At 41.8% G+C, this 23074-nt stretch overlaps 1 pseudogene; it reads right to left on the bottom strand.

The window, feature by feature from the left end:
• Nucleotides 1-22801, bottom strand: part of LOC124975485 (leucine repeat adapter protein 25-like) — a 28293-nt pseudogene extending 5492 nt beyond the window's left edge.
• Nucleotides 22802-23074: the final 273 nt, after the last annotated feature.

Below are 23074 nucleotides of genomic sequence, written 5' to 3'. Positions count from 1 at the left end.
ACAACCCCTGTTCTCCTGGTTTTCTCTCGAGAACTATTTTCTTTCACATGTGTCTCCTTTCTGTGAGGTGTTTAAAAATATGACTTGCTGGGCAGGGTGGTGTATGCCTGTTATCACAGCAACTTGGGAAGCAGGAGGATTGCAAGTTGAAAGCCAGTCTTAGCAATTCAGTAAAACCCTAAGCAACTTAATAAATAAAAAGGCTAGGGAAGTATCTTAGTGATAAAATACCTGTGGGTTCAGTTCTCAGTTCCCCCAAAATAAAATAATAAAAATGTGAGTTATTTTCAAGTAGTAGTTTTTTTACCCAAATGACAATTTAGAGAGAAAATTCTGTTTCTAAACCTTGAGTTAAGTGCATTTTGAAATACATATTTTATGACCTTGAATCTGAATGTCCCTTTTATTAGGCTCTGACCTGACTTGGTTCCTTTCCAGCAGCTGGAAATTGACCAGCCATTGTGCTCAGAGGCAGCACCCACCCCTGACCTAGACCAGAGGGAAGCCCTGCTTTGTGTGTGCAGCGTACTTTGGAGCCCCCATGTTGTTTCCTCAAGCTAGCTGGTCTGTACAGAGAGCAGGATAATGATGGCAGAGTGACACTGAGAATGGCTTAGTGACCACTAAAATAAGTGACTGCCTGCACATTGGGCTTCCACAAGGCCCCAGAGGCTGCTGGTGTCCTGAAACCAAGAAGCTTGCTGTGGGTAAGTGACCCAGATTCCAGCTGCCTATCTGAAGGCCATTAATATGAGGACAGTCTCATTTAAATCTTTGACGCATAATATTATAGGTTTGCAACCCCACTGAGGTACATCAAAGTCTCAGACTTACAGGGACACAGAGTGGACTAGAACATGCCATCACATCAGCAACATCAGCAGAGGCAGGCCGTATCCTGTTCTGCTTTCAGGAGAACACTGCATGCCTTCGTGCAGTGAGACGGGAAGAAGTGTTATCATGACTTCTGTGCTTGACTGTCAGGGAAAGCTTTTTCCAGCCAGATAATGGGGCAAGATAATTTATCAGCCAGTAGTCTCCATTTGTAAAGCTAAGGGTTTCGCATCTGGGAGGGTGGCCAGGTTGAGGTTTCGTTTGTTTCTGTATCTGCTTCCCTGCAAACCTGTCTGCTACTGTAGCCATTGCCTGAGCTCTTGTTGGGCCTTCTCTGAGTGTCCTGGAAACTCTGCTACTAACATGGCATTTGAAGGGAGCTCTCGTCCTCATTCCCTCTCTAGCTGTGCTTTTAGCACTCTTTACCCCTAAAGCAAAGTCACCAGGACTTGCTGAGGGGGTGGAATTACCAATCTTCTCTGTATCTTTAATTTTTTCTATCTGGTTTCAGGTTTAAGTTAGCTGAATAAATGGACTGAAGAGAAGATAAGGCAAAAATTTACCATGGTCTTGGCCTTGCCCTCTGGGCTAATGGAACCTGGAGGAGACCCTTGACCAGGTGAGCAGGAGAACCCCAACCCCAGTGGAGTTCATTTCCAGAAGTGTGGGAGAGGTAGCAGAGGTGGCATTTGCCAGAGATGCTGGCCTCATGCCCTAGGTACAGGATTCCCAGCCTGTGCCACCCGGGAGGTGTTGAAACTTCATACAGGGAAGAAGACCCTTGCTCATTCATGTGATAGCTGTCTCAATCATTTCTTTGGAATTCCTGTATTATGTGCTGCTGCTCCTCATTAAACTTTAATATGAAACTATATTCTTTATAACAGAAGTAAAACAAGAATTCATGATTATTGGATTTAATCTTTGTAAGTTTCCAGTTATAGCAACAGGTACACTTGACACTCTCCTCTGGTAAGTCCATGCCTCTGCTTGTGTCCAGACAGTTGAAGAGCAGTTCCTTGTCATGCAGCTCTGGAGAGTAGAAAGATCCCTATAGTTATGGCTTCCTCTGTTAGGTTGGAGGTGGAGAAAGACGGCTGCTTCTAAGGTCACGCACTCACCCCCTTAGCCTGCATGTGACCCCTGTGGATATGGGACTAGGCAAGGGGGAGGAAGGAGGACAAGTCAATCAAGGCTCCTCCTGGGTGCTCACAGCACTGAGAAGGTGCCATAATCTGGAATGTTAAGGCACTGTACTGTACTTTTAAATTATTAAAGGGAATTTAAAGAATTAACTCTAATTTACTGACCGCAAAAATTAAATTTTATATTGATGCATTGATTTACTATTTTCAAATACTTTTACCCACTGAATTTTCTTCAAAATACCCTGTGAAGTCAAAGGATGATTACTGCCTTCACAGAGAGGGAGCGCTAAGGCACTGAATCTTGCCAAGTCACAGGGCAGCTCAGTGGCACATGCCTTGCTCAGTGCTGTCCTAGTCTAAGGCCCTCAATCTTACAATGCTCTTCTTTCACTTTGGAGAAACAGCAGGACAGGAGCTCCATCAGGAATGACAGTTGTCTGGTCCTCAAGGTGCCCATGCAGTGGGCGTGGCCAGACCTTGAGGAGTCCATTCCAGTGTGTGAGGCTGTCTTTAAGGATCCATATGAGTGGACGTGGGCCCTTGGAGAGCTTTTCCAGTAAAGTCCTGGCTCGCGAGAGGGTGGTGGGTGATTGGTAACTGAACCATCTGCAAAGGCTGCCACCCTCCTGAGAGTGTGTCCCCCTCGGCCTTTCCTTGGTCTTGTCCTTCTCCAGTGCCCTTTCCCATCCTCTGTGCCTTCTGCCTGGGGACAAGAAGAGAAATGTTTTTTTAAATCAAAGTTAGTACTTCTTTGGTTTCAGAAGCTATAATTTACTGGGGATGATGTGATACTTCTTCAGGTCCACAAAGACCTACCTGGAAATAAAGATCCTTTTCGGACCTTTTAAAAAATATTTAGTTTGTGTACCACAATATAAGCAAGTCTGTATTCTGTAAACAGCTGACACTGACTTCTGGGAAATGGATGACATTCTTCCTCCTGTTTACAGCTTTATAGGGCACCAGCCTTGTTTGAAACCATCCAGCACAAGGTGCAGCTGAGCATGGACTACAAACTCTTCCTCTTCAGCCTGAAGATTTGTCCTACCAGTCCTTGCAGCAGGTGGTCATCAACCTCGGTGAGAGCAACTGGTGAATGCCCCTTGTCCCCGAGTTTTTGATGACTGCTCTGATGAGGTATGATTTGCTGTCACAAAAGACTCTGAAGGCACAATTAACAATGAATGAACACTCATTCATTTATTTGACAAAGATTAATAGAGCATCTACTGCAGCTGAATGCCAGCCCTGGGGATAATAATTAAGATGCTCTCAGGCTGTTGAACCATCTAAGTCTCTGAGTGCAGTACTGGGTGATTGGTACTAAGGTAGAGAAGCTCTGGTACTGGGAAGTGTGGCAGTCTGGGAGCCAGAGCAGGTGTCACTGGCCCCTCACGTTCCCTCCTTCTACCATCTGGCTCAAACCTCTAAGGGGAAGCACCTGAGAAGACTCAGGCCTCTACTGTTTCCACAGTCACACAGCCTTCCATGCTGCTTCCAGTGAGTGCACCCTCTGGGCCTGTCCTCTGGGCTGTGACTTTCATGGCTGGGAATTGTTCTCCGAGGCCTGCATGCTCCAGGGCATTGGGGCAGCCTGCAGCTCCCCTCACCCAGGTCTTTACTATCCACTTCCTGCTTCTCTGTCACCTGCCTCTTCCCAGAAGATATTCAGTGAAACAAAGTCTTTGAAGTTGAATGTTAAGAACTTTTCAGTAACCTGCCCTTTCCTGTATGTATGGAACACTCAAGTTTCCCCTTGAAAAATTAAATGTACTCATTGCCTAGGGTTATAATTTATTATTTATTATAATCAGTGTTAAGTCCATCTAACACTTTGGGATCGATTTTTCCAACATGCACAGAAACTGTCCCTTTTGTTCCAGTTAATAACTTAATGAAGGAGACATGTGCGTACACTCACATAAATCACCACTTGGTGCTGATGCCTGAACAGGAGGCAGCAAGGCATTCTTGATGTGCCACCACAGCTGTGGCATCTGTCTCTACATGGTCTGTGGGCTCTCCCTGGTCTAGCAATTCTTCCATGTTTGTATTTACCACGAGATCCAGTCCTCTGCATTATGTTGCCTCACTTAAAAATAAGTCTGTCTTGAAGGTATGGTGCTTTACATTTTTTGAGCTTTCACATCAGTGTATCAGCTTTTAAGGAGGTGGGATTAGAAGTTGGATTGAAAGACTGGGAAAAGCTTGAAAGAGAGCAATTTTAAAGCAGTAGAGACCTCAGAGGTTTAAACCCTTTTTGCCCAGAGGGTCTAGAAGAGAGAAGATGTGAGGGAAGCATGTTGGAGCCCAGTGTGGAATGAAGTTTTAAGATTTAATGTTAACAGTGCCACTTGTGGAACTTTGCTGGAAGGAGGGACTGCTTGGATGGGAAAAGGAAAAGGGGAGAGACAAGGAAATAATTGACAAGTCTAAATAGAGGAGGCCTGTCCACTGGAATGAGCCTACAGGAAGAAAAGTAAGGCATTGCTCATAAGAAAACAATAAAGCAAGTAGAAAAAGATCTTGTAATTTGGTTCCTATTGCATGTGAAAGATGAAGACCAGCTCAGACCCACAATCTTTGTAAGCTCCTACTGTAAAAAACAGAATTGAGCTTAGTAGACTATTTGTATGACTTCTGTGTCACAAATGCAGCTCTTCTGATAAAGGAAAGATGGAAACTTGAGGGGGCTGGTTAAGTAGGCCTACATGGAGATTTTCCTGGAAAATGAATGTAGTAGAGAATAGAGCACAGTGGAAAATAGCTGCATTATTAATGGGCAGAAAAGGTGATAGTCCTCTCTAGGGTTATCCATAGAGCTTCTCTACCTATGCTGTTGGTATTAGAAGAAAGAACAAAGACTGCTTATTTCAAAGAGAAAAACACTTTCTGTCTGTGGTTGTTACATCTTGGGGACATGATTTGACGGGTGGCATATGCAGATCTCTGTAATAATGAGCCATGTGTAATGAGGCACCTATTATTTCCTCTTTCATTCCTCTTTGCTCTTAATGACACTCCAATACTTTCCCTGGGGGCCCTAATCCAATCAGCAGGGACCAGCATTTTGCAGGACTGAGACAGTTTCTTATCTTTTGAGAATATGCCCAATGTTTTTTGCCAGAAAACTAGCAGGGATGGCTTCGGTTTCATGGAGACATCATTTTTGGCACCTTTAATCCGTTAATGACCCACTGACCAATTAGTCTTATTTTTAAAAGGTATTTTTATTTGACCTTTATATGTGTGTTTATTTTTATTTGCTTTTGTGATATGAAAGGTCTTTGTGACATAATTTCCACGTGGCTAATTATATGTGTGTTGAAAACATATAATAGTACCTGGGCATGTTCGTGCACAGATCCTGAAAGGAGACCTTCCCTAACTGGTGATTCTGAAAAGCATGAGTTTGGAAATGTGCAGGGAGTAGTCTAGTTATCCAGGAGCTTCTGAGTGCATCATCAGAAGCAAAAGCTGCATCTTCATTCCCTTGCTTCAGGCACCACCTGTGATGGCAAAAGTTATGGAAAGGGCACTGACCTGAGTTTAGAAGGCCCTCTGGGGTGCTTTTCAAAGAAGTCGCATGGCATCGGCACTCCCATGCCCTGCCCTCCATCTCTCTCTCCAGCCACCCCAACCTCCTGTGATGTTGGTTGTTCCTGTCTGGTTTCAAGAATTCTGAAGTTCCACAAACACTACCTGGGTGACAGCATGGTGGAAAACTGGTGACAGTGCAGTGCAGTGCTCCCAGCAGCACCCAGCTTGGCCCTGGAGCAGCACATTGCCAGTGCCAGAGAGGCCCTGTGGGTAGAGTCTTACTACTCAAGGTAGAAGCACAGTGTCCCAGGCCACTTTCAGATAACTCTCAGGGCCTCTCTTTTATAAGCCACCTGTTTGAACTAGTATCAGAAATTTGTGAGAAATCGTACTTTCGTGTACCATCTATGCACAGTTGCTATGGCAGAAACAAGTATGTGTCTCTGGTGTATAAACCCTGTGGGCTGTCTCGATTCTTCTTGGTAATTTCCCTTCAGGTGGGAAGGGCCTCACCAGAGATGCCCATTCCATAAGCAGGGTGTGTGGACTGTTTAAACATGAATATGACTTTGTACATAGCAGGCCAGCTGATTAAAAGTGAGGCTGGTTTGGGTTTATAAACAGAATATAATGAGTGAGTTTGGACTATAGCTAATGACCTAACTGAGAGCATAATTTAACATCAGTAAGGGATTTGTGCACAAATCTGAACGTTGAGGCACTGAGGAGAAGGGGGCTGACCTCCAAATATCAAAAATAGAGCAGGCAAGTGCTTTCTGCAAAGTTTATAAAGGTATAAGTTTATGGGAACATTTTATCATAATGATTGACTGTTGAACATATGGAAGATACTTTCTGCAAACACCCTGTGTCTAGGTTATACAGCACCAGAAGAGGGTGCATGGTACTTAATGTTACCATTTACCCAGCTTTCCCAGGTGCCTCAGTCCTCCAGGCATGATCATCTGGCATCCAATAACTCTCGTGGTGGAGAATTCGTTCTGTTCATTGTGTCAGGTCCCAAGAATAAACATCTGCTTGTCTCCCCAGTAATGCCATTTTTAGTTGTCAAAGTCCTGAATTGTCTCCATGATTGGTCCCTGTAGAGATGGTTTTCCCAGACTCTGTGTGTGGTGGTACTCATTTCCGAAAGTCAAACTAGTCTGTGGGGTGCTTACGAAGTTGAGGGAGCTCTTGGGTGAGATAAGCATTGCATTGCATGTAATATCAAGAAGGGGCCAAAGTGGTCATCTGGTCCAGCACCTCATTTACAGAAGCCAGTACTGAAATAGGACTCACTGGCAACCTTGCAGGGTTGGAGTCTGGATCAGAGCAGTCAAGATCTGACCCAGAATTTCAGGCCAGGGCATGTTCTGTTTTGAATTACCAAAATTAGTATCATATTTTAAGAAAATAGCCAAGGCATATAAGAATGTCATTTTGTAGCTTCTGTTTTAATTAAGTATGAACAGACATTATCCACATGCACACACAGTTGTCTTATTTCTCCTGACTGCTGGACATTTTAAGAGTGCTTTGTTCTCAATCCCAGGCAGTGGTGGTAACCGCCCCCCAAAAGGCACATGGCTGCCCTTTGAGATTAAAGTTAAAAGTGACCAACTAAGTTAGAACAGCAGAAGACAAAGCTGCAGCAGCAGACAGAAAGGCATATGGGCCAGGTGATTAGGCTGTGACCCACGCAGAGGTAATTCATGCCTGAAGCGAGAGTTGGACGAAATGGTTGGCAGGAAGTGGAAGAACAAGGGGGAGAGTCAGCAAGGTCAACTCTGGTAAGGCCCATTATTGGCACTGTTGGGAGGAGAGAGGGTCTTGGCTTAGGTTATTGTGGTCTCATCAGCAAGGCTGCTCCACAGAGGGCAAGCAGGTGTCAACTCTCCTCTCCATGCCCCTCTGCCTCCTCTCCCTTCCACGAGGCCTGGGTGTTTACAGTGTATGAGGCAGACATGGCTCCTGCTCTCACTGAACTGAAAATCAGTAAAACAACCAGCCTGGAAAATAATTAATTAAAATTGTAGTAAGAGCTTAAATGGAAATGCAGGGTGTAATGAGTGTCCAGGTGGTGGTGAGGTGGGAGATCCTGTACTGGGAGCAGTGGAGCCTTCTCTGAGTAGGCATTCAAGCTGAACCAGAGAAATGACACAAAATAAGCTGTGGACAGACAGCAGCCCAGGCACTGAGCACAGAGGCCGCAGCAACCCTTGGTGGAGAAGACCTGCTGCCCTGCTGCCATGGCTGCTTCAAGCCCCAGGTTTCTGGGGATCCTTTGGTTTCTCATGTGAGTCCACTTGTACATAAAAATCATTACTCAGATAATAACTGGAATTCTGGTGTGTCAACTCTCTTTGAGCTTAGCCAATGAACGCTCACTCCCAAGAGGCAAAGCCTCTTTGTCATGTTAACAAGGTCAGTCAGGTCTATCAGACTTGGAAGGCCACAGTCCTAAGCCTCAACTAAGACCATGAAGGTACCTGAGTGTGCACACCTGCCACCTTCAACCTCTACACCCTCAGGGGATCTCTGAGCACCCTCTGCCACAGAGAAACATCCCAGCCCAGACCACTGATGGGGCTCCACCCAGGGAAAATACAGATGCACTTGATCCCAGTTGTTACCTATCTAGACCAACACCATGAGAAGGAAAAGAACTCAGAGTGGTTGAACTCCAAACACTAGTGCCTAAGCAGTTCTTTTATGAGACTGGAGGCTGAATAAGTTGCTTCACAGGGGCCTTTTTTACTGAAGAGTGGCTTTGGAGTTATAGTTCAGCTCTCCTTCACTGGAAGAGAGAAGGGAGGGCTGTCACTTGCTTGAGTTCCTCATGTTAGTCTTTTTCTTTCTGCCCAGAACAAAAACTAAGTTAAGATGAGTCCTTTCAGGTTCAATCCCCAGCATTGCACCAAAAAAAAAAGTCCTTAGGGTCTCCAGCAAGCCATGTGACTTGGGCTGCCCTCTGTAGCTCACATCCCCATCTCAGACTACCAGAAATGAGGTCTTTCCTGTCTTTTGGAGGCGTTGACTTAGAAATATATTCATAAAAATTTCCAGCCACTCTGGAGATTGAGGCAGAAGGATTGCAAGTTCCAGGCTGTTAAGCAACTTAGGGAAGCTTGTCTCAAAACAAAAAATAATAATGGCTAGGGATGTGTCTCAGTGGAAGAGCACCCCTGGGGTCAATCCCTGGTACCAACAAACGAACAGAAAAAACGTATTCATAGATTGTGAGCTTAACTCATGTTCTTGATTGTGATAGTAAAGTTGAACACTTCATTGGCATGGTTGGAGTTTATTGGGGAAAATTTCTGTGAGACTCTGGTTTTTGCATCATAATTTCATGAAGAGAGTTAAGAAAATATCAATAGTACATCCTTTTTCATCTATAAATTTTGTAAATATTTTAAAAGCTATATTTATTGATGATTGTAAGGGTGCAGAGAATAAGCACACTTATCCCCTAGAAGTATAAATAACTTTATTCTTTCTAAAAACTATTCCATTAATATCAAAAAATCTTTAAAATATTTGCATCTTTTGATCCTTAAATTCTCCATTTGAAAACTGGAGCAAAGACATGTACATAGGAATATTTGTCAAAGGCCTATATGTTATAGAAAGATGGAACACAGCATGTATAATCCAAATGAATGACAAACTGTCTATCCAATACAATATTTCTATTAAAATTATCCTTATTTTTAGTCATATAACCAAATATTTTTGACAATATTAAATGAAAAGTAGGATATAGAATTATTTTGTACAGTATAATTTTAGTGTTGAACTGTGCAAAATATGCAAATGAAAAAAATTCTTGGAAGGAAATAGGACAGAGTACTAGTGGTGTAATTATAAATGGATGCATGCAATTATAGTTTGTTATTTTATTCATCCTTTTCCTTATTTTGAGTGTTTTTTACAGTGACAACATATTTTTGAAATTAGAAGTACCCATGAGAAAACAACTCTGCCATTCAAAAAGATAAAAAGAACTTTCCTACAATTTTACTTCACAGAGAATAATGCTTTCCTATAATTTTACTTCACAGAGAATAATGCCCACATTTAGGAGCCTGTCTCCCGGATCTGCTCCCACAGGAGCATTTCAGGTCCTTGGGGAGCACCACACCTGTCTCAGTTGCTTCCACTCAGCATGTGCCCTGTCATTTGTACCTACACTCCAGCTTGTGCATCTCTGGACTCTGGGTCTGTAGGTGTAGCTGCCCACAAAACATCTCTGTTTGAGCATCTTCTAGTCTAAAATTTCTAATGCCCAACTCTCAAGTTTCCCCATTTCTACCCCAATCTTTATCCAGTTCTTGTATCACTGTGTAAAAAAAGATCATCACCTGTTATTCTTTTTCCCTCATTTTCCAATGCATAAGTAAATCTTGCAGATCCTCCCTATAAAGTTCATTTTGAAGAACGTGGCAACACTGAACCATGAAGAAATAAAACATCTGAACAGATTAATATCTAGTAAGGAGATTGAATCAGTAATGCAAAACCTCCCAACAAGGAAAAGTACAGGACCAGGGTCAAACATGTAAAGAGAATGAACACTAATCCTTCTCAGAGTCTTCCATACATTTTTAAATAAGAAGTCATTCCAAACTCAATTTTTGAAACCAGAATTATCCCAGTACCGAAATCAAACAGACACCACAAGAAAACTGTAGACCAATATTCCTGATAGATATTGATACAAAAATACTAGCCAATTCAACAACATATAGACAGATTCTAGGTCATGACCCAGTGGGAGTGATTCTTGAAATACAAGGATGGTTCAACTTAGGAAATTAGTCAAAATAATACACTACATTAAGAGAATGAAAAACAAAAGGGCATGATTATCTCAGTTGGTGCAGGGAAAAGCATGTGATAAAATGCAACATTTTCATGATAAAATCACAAAATAAAGTAGGAACAGGAAGAAATTACAAAATAAAAACCAGCCACATATGAAAAGCCCACAGCTAACATCATACTCATTGTGGAAAACTGAGTGCAGTGTTAAAATTGAGAACAGCAAAAGGTTGGCTTGACTTGCCACTTTCAAGATAGAACTGGAAGTTCTGGTCAGAGAAGTTAGGTAATGGAAGTAAATAAAAAGTAAAAAAAACTGGGAAGGAAGAAATAAAAAGTGGAATGATCTCTGCTTATAAATGACCTGCTTTTTTGTAGAAAACCCTGGAGTCCATCCAAAACCTTAGGGCTAATAAACAAATCCAGCAAAATTGCATGATATAAGATAAATCAGTTGTGTTTCTACAAACTAACAGTGAATAATCAGAGAATGATTTAAGAAAATAAGACAATTACAATAACATCAAAGACAATAAAATACTCAGGAGTTAAATAAGAAGGCAAAAAGACTTATGCACTGAAAATTATAAAACACTGCTGAAAGAAATTAAGCCACACACAATGGAAAGCCATCCTATATTCATAGATTAAATGTTTGTACTACCCAAAGCAATCTACAGATTCAGTGTAACCTTTATCAAAATCGCAGTGCCATTATTTTTTGGCCACAAAACCCCCAAAAGAAAAAATCTTAGTATTTCATATATATGGAATCTCAAAGGACCCAGTGTAGTCAAAATAATCTTTCTGGGGGGATGCATGGAACAAGAGGTTGAACTCAGTGACACTTTAACACTGAACTATATCCCCAGTACTTTTTATTTGTTTTAGTAGAGCATTATATTTATCTATAGTAATTGACTTCATTTTGACAAAATCATGCGTCCATGTAATTTGATTTATTCCAATTCAGCCCCTGCTTCCCCATTACAGGTTTTGCTCCCCTTCTACCTCCCCCTATTTTATTCTTCCACTCTACTGATCTATCTATTTATTTATTTATTGTAGATGGATATATTATTTTATGATTTATCTTTATTTGGTTTTGAGGATTGAACCCAGGACCTCACATGTGTTAGACGAGTACTCTACCATTGAGATACAACCCCAACCCCTTATTTATTTTTGATTGATGCTTTATAAATATACATACAGGTGGAATGCACTGTGGTATATTTATATATGCATGTAAGGTGATTTTTCCATTTTTCCTCCCCTTTCCCATCCCTCTTGCCTAGACATTTCTAGGGTGTTGTATCTTCATCACTAGGAAACACAACTCAAACCTGTTCTCAACACTGGTATCACAGCCACACCATACTGGCCTAGTTATCTCTCAGTTAATCCCTATCTGCAGATTAATGAATTATGTTAAGATTCTCATGAAACCCTCATAACCCAGTCACTTCACCTCTAAACTTTCTCACATTGTCTCACACATGAGAGAGATGTCTGGGGGACACCTCATATCTAAACCATAACACAACCTAGACATAAAACCTGAAATTATAGAAATCCTTAAAGAAAATATAGGGGAAAACCTTCCTGACTTTGGATTTGGCAGTTATTTCTTGTGTGTTATCAACCACAGAAAACACATTAAAAAATATACAGGGAACTATATCAGCTTTTAAAATTTCTGTGTAGCAAAGGAAATAACAGTAAAAAAAGCAACCTTTATAGTCAGAGAAAATATTTGCTAACCTTATTATATCCAATAAAGTTTAATATTCAGAATATGTAAAGAACTCAGACAATTCAATTCACACAGGAAAAAATCCAATTAAAAAATAGACAAAGGGGATCCAAGATGGCGGCCTAGAAGGTGACTGCACCCCCAGTCGCTCCAGAACCCAAGAGTTAAGAAGGGGAGGCATTGAGAGACTCCGACTGAAATAGAGCCACAGGTGAGTCTGCCCACTTGGTAAAACTCGGCCCGGGTGGCAGGCCCAGATAGAGGTGGCTTATCCGAGCAGGGCAGGGCAGCTAGAGTCTTCCACAGGCAGCCCTGCGCACTCCAGTGGTGGGCCCCGCCCACACAGCCAGTTTCTCCAGGTTCTCGGAGAAGGCCCCCTAGTGAGAGCCTTTCTGACGAGAACAAGCTCAAGTCCCGGAGCCAGCGCAGTGTACTCCCAGCGTACTCCGGCTCGCAAGCAGCTTCAGGGACCAGGATAGAGCAGCCAGAGACTTCCCCAAGCAGCCTGGACCCCTGCGGTGGGAGGTGCCTTTCAAGGCTAGCTTCTTGGAGCAGACCGCCCAGTGAGAGGCTTTCTACGTAGAGCCAGCCACAAGTCCCCGAACCAACGGAGAGCTTCGATCCGCAAGCAGCCTCTGGGATCAGGGCAGGGCAGCCAGAGACCTCTTCAGGCGGCTCTGCCCACTCCGGCCGCAGGCTCTCTTCACGGGGCGATCCAAGATGGCGGCCTAGAGGGTGACTGCATCCCCAGTCGCTCCAGAACCCAGGAGTTAAGAAGGGGAGGCACTGAGAGACTCAGACTGAAATAGAGCCACGGGGTGAGTCTGCCCACTGGGTAAAGCTCGGCCCGGGTGGCAGGCGCAGATAGGGGTGGCTTATCAGAGCAGAGCAGGGCACCTAGAGTCTTCCCCAGGTAGCCCTGCGCACTCTGGCGGTGGGCTCCTCCCACACGGCCAGCTGCACGGTGCAGGCCCCCAGTGAGAGCCTTTCCGCACAGAGCCAGCTCCAAACCCTGGAACCAGTAGGGGGATAGGGGCAGCTTTCTTCGGACGCACTGCATTATCAAATTCCTCCAAGACATCAGGCTACTGAAGGCTGGGAGGTGATACACTGGAAATCTACCAGGACACTATAAGCCAATAGCGGAAATCTGCAATATCTCAGGGTCCCACTGACAGCTGACCAATATGAGAAAACAAGGGAGGAAAATGTCCCAAACAAACCTAGATACTACATCAATAAAACCCAGTGACAGCACAGCAGAAGAAATGTCAGAAAGGGAGTTCAGAATGTACATAATTAAAACGATCAGGGAACCTAATGAGGAGATGAAAGAGCAAATGCAGGCATTGAAGGAGGAGATGAAAGAGCAAATGCAGGCATTAAATGATCGCACCAATCAATAGTTAAAAGACCAAATACGGGAAACAAGAGATCATTTCAATAAAGAGAGGTACTGAAAAAAAAGCAAACTGAAATACTTGAAATGAAGGAAACAATAAACCAAGTTAAAAACTCCATAGAAAGCATAACCAATAGGATAGAACACCTGGAAGACAGAACCTCAGATATTGAAGACAAATTATTTAATCTTGAAAGCAAATTTGGCCAAACAGAAAAGATGGTAAGAAATCATGAACAGAATCTACAAGAATTATGGGATATCATGAAAAGGCCAAATTTAAGAATTATTGGGATTGAGGAAGGCTTAGAGAAACAAACAAGGAATGAACAATCTTTTCAATGAAATAATATCAGAAAATTTCCCAAATCTGAAGAATGTAATGGAAAACCAAGTACAAGAGGCTTATAGAACTCCAAACATACAAAATTACAACAGACCCACACCAAGGCACATTATTATGAAAATACCTAACATACAAAATAAAGACAGAATTTTAAAGGCCGTGATAGAAAAGAATCAAATTACATTCAGAGGGAGACCAATAAGAATATCAGCAGGTTTTTCAATCCAGACCCTAAAAGCTAGAAGGGCCTGGAACAACATTTACCAAGCCCTGAAAGAAAACGGATGCCAACCAAGAATCTTATACCCAGCAAAACTTACCTTCAAATTTGACGATGAAATAAGATCCTTCCATGATAAACAAAAGCTAAAGGAATTTACAAAAAGAAAGCCAGCATTACAGAACATTCTCAGCAAAATATTCCATGAGGAAGAGATGAAAAACAACAATGCAAATCAGCAACAGGAGGCGCTAGCCTAAAGGAATAGCCAAATAAAGGAGAAACCAAATCATGTCAAAACAAATATGAGTCAATTGACTGGGAATACAAATCATATCACAATAATAACCTTGAATGTTAATGGCCTGAACTCATCAATCAAAAGACATAGACTGGCAGATTGGATTAAAAAGAAAAATCCAACAATATGCTGCCTGCAAGAGACTCATCTCATAGAAAGAGACACCCATAGACTAAAGGTGAAAGGATGGGGAAAAACATACCATGCACACGGACACAGCAAAAAAGCTGGAGTAGCCATCCTCATTTCAGATAATGTGGACTTCAGAACTAATCAGAAGGGATAAAGAAGGACATTATATGCTGCTTAAGGGAAGCATAAATCAGCAAGACATAACAATCATAAATATCTATGCCCCGAACATTGGCTCATCCACGTACGTCAAACAAATCCTTCTCAATTCCAGAAATCAAATAGACCACAACACAATAATATTAGGCGATTTTAACACACCTCTCTCACCACTGGATCGATCGTCCAAACAAAAATTGAATAAAGAAACTATAGATCTCAACAACACAATCAACAATTTAGACTTAACCAACATATATAGAATATACCATCCAACAAAGAACGAATACACTTTCTTAGCAGCACATGGATCCTTCTCTAAAATAGACCATATTTTATGCCACAAAGCTACTATTAGCAAATACAAGAAGATAGAGATACTACCTTGTACTCTTATCAGATCATAATGGATTGAAATTAGAAATAAATGACAGAATAAAAAACAGAAACTTCTCCAATACCTGGAGATTAAATAATACACTATTATATGATGAATGGATAACAGAAGACATCAGGAGGGAAATAAAAAAATTCTTAGAAGTAAACGAGAACAAAGACACATCATATTAAAATCTCTGGGACACTATGAAAGCAGTACTTAGAGGAAGATTTCTTTCATGGGGTGCATTGAAAAAAAGAAGTAGAAATCAACAAATAAACGACTTAACACTACAGCTCAAAGCGCTAGAAAAAGAAGAGCAGACCAATACCAAAAGTAGTAGAAGACAGGAAATAGTTAAAATCAGAGCCGAAATCAATGAAATCGAAACAAAAGAAACAATTGGAAAAATAAACAAAATAAATAGTTGATTCTTTGAAAAAATAAATAAAATTGATAAACCCTTAGCCACACTAACAAAGAGAAAGAGGGAGAAAACTCAAATTACTAAAATTCGGAATGAACAAGGAAACATCACAACAGACACAAGTGAAATACAAAACATAATTAGAAGCTATTTCGAAAATCTATACTCCAACAAAACAGAAAACCTCGAAGACATCAACAAATTTCTAGAGACATATGAATTACCTAAACTGAATGAGGAGGACATACACAACTTAAATAAACCAATTTCAAGCAATGAAATAGAAGAGGTCATGAAAAGCCTACCAACAAAGAAAAGTCGAGGACCAGATGGGTTCTCAGACAAGTTCTACAAAACCTTTAAAGAAGAGCTCATTCCAATACTCTTCAAAGTATTCCATGAAATAGAAGAGGAGGGAACCCTCCCAAACTCGTTCTATGAAGCCAATATCACCCTGATACCTAAACCAGACAGAGACACATGGAGGAAAGAAAATTTCAGACCAATATCCTTAATGAACATCGACGCAAAAATTCTCAACAAAATTTTAGCAAATTGCATACAAATATATATTAAAAAGATAGTGCACCATGATCATGTGGGTTTTATCCCAGGGATGCAAGGTTGTTTCAATATTCGGAAATCAATAAATGTCATTCACCATATCAACAGATTTAAAGTTAAGAATCACATGATTATTTCAATAGATGCAGAAAGAGCATTCGATAAAATACAGCATCCCTTCATGCTCAAAATACTAGAAAAAATTGGGGTAGTGGGAACATTCCTTAACATTATAAAGGCCATCTACGCTAAGCCCATGGCTAATATCATTCTAAATGGTGAAAAACTGAAAGCGTTCCCCCTAAAAACTGGAACAAGGCAGGGATGCCCTCTTTCACCACTTCTATTCAACATCGTCCTTGAGACTCTAGCCAGAGCAATTAGACAAACCAAAGAAATTAAAGGGATACGAATTGGAAAAGAAGAACTCAAACTATCCCTGTTCGCTGATGACATGATTATATATTTAGAGGAACCTGGAAATTCCACCAGAAAACTTTTAGAACTCATAAGTGAATTCAGTAAAGTAGCAGGTTACAAGATCAATGCTCATAAATCCAATGCATTTTTATACATAAGTGATGAATCTTCAGAAAGAGGAATTAGGAAAACTACCCCATTCACAATAGCATCGAAAAAAAAAAATACTTGGGAATCAATCTCACAAAAGAGGTGAAAGACCTCTACAATGAGAACTACACAACACTAAAGAAAGAAATTAAAGAAAACCTTAGAAGATGGAAAGATCTCCCATGTTCCTGGATAGGCAGAATTAATATTGTCAAAATGGCTATACTACCTAAAGTGCTATACAGATTCAATGCAATTCCAATTAAAATCCCAATGATGTACCTTGCAGAAATAGAGCAAGCAATTATGAAATTCATCTGGAAGAATAAAAAACCTAGAATAGCTAAAGCAATCCTCAGTAGCAAGAGCGAAGCAGGGGGTATTGCAATACCAGATCTTCAACTCTACTACAAAGCAATAGTAACAAAAACGGCATGGTATTGGTACCAAAATAGACAAGTAGATCAATGGTACAGAATAGAGGACATGGACACAAACCCAAATAAATACAATTTTCTCATACTAGACAAAGGTTCCAAAAATATGCAATGGAGAAAAGATAGCCTCTTCAACGAATGGTACTGGGAAAACTGGAAAACCATATGGAATAGAATGAAATTAAACCCCTATCTCTCACCCTACACAAAACTCAACTCAAAATGGATCAAGGACCTCGGAATCAGACCAGAGACCCTGCATCTTATAGAAGAAAAAGTAGGTCCAAATCTTCAACTTGTTGGCTTAGGATCAGACTTCCTTAACAGGACTCCCATAGCACAAGAATTAAAAGCAAGAATCAACAACTGGGATAGATTCAAACTAAAAAGCTTTCTCTCAGCAAATGAAACTATCAGTAATGTGAAGAGAGAGCCTACAGAGTGGGAGAATATCTTTGCCACTCATACTTCAGAGAGAGCGCTAATTTCCAGAATCTATAAAGAACTCAAAAAACTCTACACCAAGAATACAAATAATCCAATCAACAAATGGGCTAAGGAAATGAACAGACACTTCACAGAAGAAGATGTACAAGTACTCAACAGATATATGAAAAAATGTTCAACATCCCTAGTAATATGGGAAATGCAAATCAAAACTACCCTAAGATTTCATCTCACCCCAATTAGAATGGCGATTATCAAGAATACAAGCAACAATAGGTGTTGGCGAGGATGTGGTGAAAAAGGAACACTCATACATTGCTGGTGGGGTTGCAAATTAGTGCAGCCACTCTGGAAAGCAGTGTGGAGATTCCTCAGAAAGCTTGGAATAAAAACACCATTTGACCCAGCTATCCCACTCCTTGACGTATATCCAAAGGACTTAAAAGTCAGCATACTACAGAGATACAGCCACATCAATGTTCATTGCTGCTCAATTCACCATAGCCAGATTGTGGAACCAACCTAGATGCCCTTCAGTTGATGAATGGATAAAGAAACTGTGGCATATATATACAATGGAATATTACTCCGCAATGAAGAATGATAAAATTATGGTATTTACAGGCAAATGGATGAAATAGGAGAATATCATGCTAAGTGAGATAAGCCAATCTCAAAAAACTAAAGGACGAATGATCTTGCTGATAAGCGGATGAGGACATATAATGGGGGGTGAGAGGGGTAAGCATTAGGTTTAGGGTTAGGTGTAGGGTTAGGGATAAGGAGAGCAGTTAAGAATGAAGGAAAGAAGGACTGTATAGAAGGAAAAGAGGGGTGGGAGGGGTGGGGGGGAGGGAAAAAAATAAACGTCATTGCCCTATGTAAACGTATGATTACACAAATGGTATGCCTCGACTCTATGTACAAATAGAGAAACAACATGTATCCCATTTGTATACAATAAAAAAAATAGACAAAGGACTTGAATAGATATTTCTCCGAAGAGATATACAAAAGACCAATAAGCATATGGGAAAAGATGTTCAATGCCAGTACTAATTACAGGAATGGAAGTTGAAACCACAGTGAGAGCCAAGCTTGGTGGTATACGCCTGTAATCCCAGCGTCTTGGGAGACTGAGGCAGAGGGATGGCAAGTTCAAGGCTAGCCTCAACAAATTAGTGATACTCTGTCTCAAAACAAAAATAAGGACTGGGGATGTGGCTCAGTGGTAAAATGCCGCTGGGTTCAGTCCCCAGTAGGTTAGGGAGGGAGGGAAGGAAAGGAAAAAGGAAGGAAGGAAAGAAGGAAACCATAATGAGATGCTATCTCACCCAGGAAAATGGCAACTCAAAACCCCAAAATAAATAAAAGTAAGAGTTGGTGAGTATGTGCAGAAACAGGAACCTGTGTGCATGGTTTGTTGGAATATAAAATAGCGTATCCACAAAAATAGTATGGGGATTCCTAGAAAAAATTTACAATAGAATTAATATATGATTCAGCTATTCCACTTCTAGGTATATCTCCAAAACAGTTGAAAGCATGACCTCAAAGAGATAAGTGCATAGTCATGTTAACTGCATCACTGGTCACAGTAGCCAAGAGGTTGAAGTTATCTGAATGTCCACCTGTAGATGTATAGGTAAGGAAAATATGGTATAGATATACTATGAAATATTGCTCAGTCTTGAAGATCCTCTTGCATGCTATAATATGAATGAACCTGGAGGACATTATGCCCAGGAAATAAGTCAGACACAAAAAGACACATGCTGCATGTTTCCTCTTAGTATCCAAAGCAGCCGAACTCTTAGAAAGTGGAGGGATTATGTTCATTGGTGCTGGTAGAGGGATAAGGGAAACTTTCAATGGCTCTGGAGTTTGTTTCTTGAGATGAACAAGTTCTAGAGATGGTCACATAGCAAGGTACATAGAGTTAGCATTACTGTCTACTAAAACTGGTTAAGACAGTAAATCTCATGTGCTTTTTACTATAATCACCTCTTAAAGTGCATTTTGAGTCCTTCCACCTCTGCCCCCATGGCTGCCATCATGGTGCAGGTTGCTGTTTCCTGCCACTGAGTCACCGCCACACCCTCTTCTCTGGCCTCCTTCCTCCTTCCCCTCTCGTGGACCTCCTGTCCCCTTTAGCCAGACTGGTCTTTCCCATGTATGTTGGGGTCTCTGTTTCCTTGCCCTCCCACCTGTCACAAACCCCTGAGAACACACTCAAGTTTCCTGAGGGTTCTGATGGCATTTAGCATCCAGCTCATGTTGCTTACCCAAGCCTGTGCGCCCGTGGGACCAGCATCTGCCTGCCTTCAACAGCCCCGAGTCCTTGTGCACCTGGCCTCTCCCCATGGGGCCTGACCTCACTTTCCCTCCTGGGGTGCACCAGGGGCAGTCTTACCCTAAACTTCTGTACATGCTTTCCTTCCCTCCATAAAGTTCTGCACACTGCTGTTTGTCTGGTGGCTTCTTTTCACTCTTCAAATTCCTGCAGAAATGGTACCCTCCCAGACGGTGCCTGGTCAGTGCTGGAGTGCACAGCTGACCTACTTTGAATGAGTGGACCCGTCTTCCTTCTGTGTGAGTTGACCTTCATCCTCTCCTGTACACACTAACCACTCTTTAGGGCCCTGTTCAACTCTCATACTGTTTCCTTTGGAACTACCCTGATCCTCACTAGCCCAAATCAGGTTCTTCCTCCTCTATGTGGTGCCTAATATCAGTACTTCCTTGGTTCTTTTTTTCTGTAATCTCACAGTTTGCCATTCCAAGCAGATGGCAGCACCCTGGGGAGAAGGTGCTTTGTCCCATCCTGAATTTTCACTTGGGCAGTGTCCAGCTCATCCTGGGACATCAGTGATTTGAAATGCAGTCACCAGAAGTTGTGCTGTGAGCAGACTCTCTTAATACTGGGCTGTTACTGCTTCTGTAGTGGTTGTAAAATCTACCATGCCCCTAGAAATTGAGTCTCTGTGCCTTGGGGAATACCTTCATTCAATTACCCACCACTCGCCTGCCATGTCCTTTTTATTCTACAGACAGTTTTGCTCTCCTTAATGGTGTCTTGCTGCTGAAAGGAAGTAAAATGCTTCAAAGGAATTTCTGAAAATGGATTTAAAAGTAAAAGAATTGCTTTTACTAAGTGTTTAATAGGAACTTGTAGTCCATTACTCCCTGATCAAAGGAGGCAGGGATGGAAACCCCTGTACAGAACACAAACCTCCCATGAGGAAGATGGCATGAATTTCTAAACTTATCTTCAGGTTTTAACTCTGATTTGTTACCATACTCTTGGAGCATGGAAGCTGCTCTCTGGGCACCTGGAACAATGCAGTGACACTTTGGGGACCCTAGGATTGCTTAGCACACGGCAGAGCCATGTTCAGTAGCAGACAAGTTGTAGAAGAAGTGTTCCCAAGGGTCTTTAAGTAAATTGCAATTGTGGACTTCCTTTTAATGGGGTAAATGTTCCTGCATTGTGAAGGAATGTTAAACCATGGTAAACTGTCAACTATCACTGTAATTTTTTCTCATGTTTGTGACTTTTCTGTAGTCAAAGTTGTTTTTGCAATTGAGCATTTTCTTACTTCATTACACTGATCATTTCAATTCTGCTTGACGCATTGAAGCATTTCAATGCTTCAAGAAGTGCTGACGACTTCTGTGGGTTCTACACTGAGAACACGTGGCAGATGTTAACAAGTCTGATTATAAGCAGTGGAGGTGGAACAGGAGGCAATGGGGCTTACAGACCTCTACCATGTGGCTGGGGGGAGAGTGAGTTGTCACAACCACATCAGCAGAAGTTTGACATTACCCTCTAGAGGTAAAGAATCACATACCCTTTGCATCTTAGGTTTGAGGCCCAAGAGCAGTCTTGCCTGTGGGGGAGAATGATCAGAGCTGTGCTGTGAATAGTAGCAACATTGTGGAATCAACCCAGATGCCATCAGTGAGAAGGTCAATGAGCAAATGATGGTAGAATCCCCAAATGGAATATTAGGCAGCTTTCAAAACCAAATTAGCCATATTGAACCCAAAGATACTGCTAAATCTCAGAAATATTAAGTGAAAAGTGAGCCCCCCCAGATTACCTACAGCCTTAGGTACTCTTAATAAAAGTAAAAATGTACTATTAGAGTATAGATGCATGCATTGAACTTGTGCAGAAGAGACAGCCTGGCATGCTGGTTCTGATATTAGAGATGACCCTACCTGAGGCTAGGAGACTAGGGAACAGTAGGGAGTTACTGATAATTGATGTATTTCATTCTCAAGACCCTGTTTTTTGGATGGTGGCTTTGTGGGTGCTTATGACATTAAAAAGTACCAAATAAATGAAAACAGGCCATGCATGAGGGAAGGTCAGCACAAACCAAAGATTATGATTAGTGCAATTCCAAAAAGATCCCTCTCTCAAAAAGAGAAAATCGAGGGTTCTTAAGCAACTCAATTGCAAGAACAAGATTGCAATTATAATACATGGAATCTATTCAAAGACTGATTTAAATTACTTGAGCTGTTCTTTAGAGTAGGAGCCCAAGTACTGACTACTATGTCATTGCTGCCTCATTAGCCCCATTCGAGTTGAAAGTTCAAACACATCTTTACAGTTACATTTTCCAATTGGGGCTTTTTGTTCATCGAGACCACCCTCCCAATTAATCCAAGCTGGTAAGATTTTACTTTGTAAGACAAATGTTTTTTTCTTACCCAAATTCTTTACAGAACTCAGTGGATAAAAAGTAGATATACTGTGTTTTTGCATTTATATTGACCCTTAAAACAAAGAGATTCCAGTTTCACTGTGGATTAGGTAGTATCCCTTTGAAATGCTTTATGAGCGTGTAGTGTATGCTAGGCTGGTGCTGAGCCTGGAGTGTGAGCTGGGTGGCAGCTGGAATTCTCGGCCTTCCAGAAGCTCACAGCTTGCAATGTGCAGCAAGCTGTGAATTATAAATCTGCCACTTGAGAAGAGCTGAGATGAAGGTAGGAACACAGAGACCCTCACTATGCCTGACTGGGAGCGAGGGAATGGTTTGAGGGGTGTCAGAGGTGACATCTGAGGGGAGAAAGTGTATTCTAATCAGGAACTCCTCACAAGGGAAGGACACAGAAGGAGCTGGGGGTTGGCTCTCGGGATGTTGAGTGGTCTCTGCAAGAGGAAGATGATCTGCCCTTTGCTGCATGAGTCATGCATAGCCTTCCCCATCACATTGCCTCAGCTTCTGCCTCCTGGGACTCACCTCTTTGTTGCAAGATCCACCAGGTCCCCCTTGCATGGGCAGGTTTGCCTGGCTCATCCTGTCTTGTGGTCCTTCCTTCCAATGTGGCTGGACTGCAAAGGACAAGCATAGCCTTATCCACCAAGTGAGCACTATAGGCAGAGTTACAGGAAGGCATGGTCCATGCAGACTGGTCTTAGGCCCCTGATTCCCCCACTGGTTTCTTCTCAAAGCCTGAGAGCAGGTTAAGTTCTGAAGGTCAGGAAGCTCTCAGTGTAGCAAGGAGCATAAGTGTAGCCAGTTTTCTTCTGTGAGTCCCCTTTTGTGTTTCTCCTGGCCTTTTTTGTAAGG

Source organism: Sciurus carolinensis, unplaced genomic scaffold, assembly GCF_902686445.1.
Source record: "Sciurus carolinensis unplaced genomic scaffold, mSciCar1.2, whole genome shotgun sequence".
NCBI classification, from domain to species: Eukaryota; Metazoa; Chordata; class Mammalia; order Rodentia; family Sciuridae; genus Sciurus; species Sciurus carolinensis.
The sequence above is the reverse complement of the archived record's forward strand: the minus strand, read 5'-3'. Positions and strand labels throughout refer to the sequence as shown.